Source organism: Tupaia chinensis, unplaced genomic scaffold (assembly GCF_000334495.1).
Source record: "Tupaia chinensis unplaced genomic scaffold, TupChi_1.0 Scaffold000704_1, whole genome shotgun sequence".
NCBI classification, from domain to species: domain Eukaryota; kingdom Metazoa; phylum Chordata; class Mammalia; order Scandentia; family Tupaiidae; genus Tupaia; species Tupaia belangeri.
Genome location: NW_006160227.1, coordinates 2756571 through 2758067, shown reverse-complemented (window position 1 = coordinate 2758067; position 1497 = coordinate 2756571). Strand labels below are relative to the sequence as shown.

The 1497-nt window shown below is 53.4% G+C and overlaps 1 protein-coding gene across 1 annotated transcript in view; it reads left to right on the top strand.

The window, feature by feature from the left end:
- The window catches only part of FAM194C (family with sequence similarity 149 member C), a 105061-nt gene that overhangs the window by 67956 nt on the left and 35608 nt on the right, over positions 1-1497 (top strand). The window lies entirely within an intron of this gene.

Below are 1497 nucleotides of genomic sequence, written 5' to 3'. Positions count from 1 at the left end.
CCCCCCAGCGGGGCTGGCCATGCTGTAATCTCTTCTCCTCCATTCTCCCCTCGGGATCTTGGGCACGCACATGCACACGCACACGAACCCAGTGTGTGTTTAAGCCACCGGGTCCGGGACTCAAACTGCAGTTCACCACTTGAGAGTACAGCGACATAACCATCTGCTGGTCCCTCCAAGCTTGGGGTCTAAGGGTGGGGAGAGAGAGGAGATAGACACATAAACAAATGCAGTCAGCCTGGATGGCCATGAGGCCTAGGAAGAAGGATCGGGTAGGGCAGCTCCAGGCCGTGGGCACCTGGCCCTCACGCTTATTTTTGTGTGGCAGCTAAGAATGGTTTTTATTTTATATTTTTAATAGATTTTTTTAAAAAGAATTGTTTATTTAATATTACTTACTTATTTTCAATTTGATATAGGACACATGCAGTCACTAGAGAGAGACAGAGAAAGAGAGAGGAAAAGAGAGAAAGCAAGCTGCCAGGTCTGGGACTCGAACCATGGTTGGCCATGGCAGAGTCAAGTGCTTGGGGCCAGATTTCAGAAGAAGATGTGATGACATAAAATAACTGAAGTTCAAAGTCGGGATCCAGTAAGGAGGGTTTACTGGGGCATGGCCACGCCCACTTATTTACATATCGTCTGTAGCTGCTCCCTCCCCCCCCCCAAAGGAAATGGTGACTCATGGTGAGAGACCATCTGGCTGCAAATCTGGAATATCTATAGAAAATGTCACCCGACCCCTGGGGGCCAGAGGGTGGCTGGCAGTAACCCAGCCGAGCCCATGTGAGTAGGCCCTGGTTCGAGCCCCGGGACCTCCCTGTACACACTGACTGTGTGCACCTGCGTCCGATCTAGGCCAGTGAGGCTGCAGTCAGTTTCTGCCTGGGGACCCAGGAGGCGACTCTGTCTCTCTCCCTTTGAAAAAAATAAACCTAAAAAATGAAAAGAGAGCAGACATTGGCTGACCCCCTGGGATAGAGTGACTGGAAAGTGGAGGGTGGGCTGCCTTTGGGAGAGGAGCCAGGGGCGGCAGCTCCAAGGAGATGCTGTTTCAGTGGAGACGTGAAGGGCGAGAGACAGGTGCCCACGGTGAGGTGGGAACGGGGCAGCACACAGAGGGTACAGCCCGTCCAGAGCCCAGCACGAGAGGAAGGTTGGTGTGCGCGAGAGGCAGTGGGAGGCCAGAGTGGCTGGAGTGTCAGGAGGGAGGGGGACTGTCCTGCAGACTGAGGACAGAGAGGTAAGCTGGGTTCCAGGGTTCCACCTTGCAGGAGATCTTGCCATCACTTTAAGAAAAGCAGTGACTTTGTCTGATTTGTCTCTATGTCACTTTTTAAAAGTAGGAAACCAGCAGTTAGAGTAATGGCTATGTCGCTGGACGCCCACGTGGTCGACCGCGGTTTGCGGCCAGGACTCGGTGGCTTAGAACTTAGGCCGGGTGCGTGTGCGTGCGTGCCCAAGATCCCGAGAGGAGAATGGAGGAGAAGGGATTGC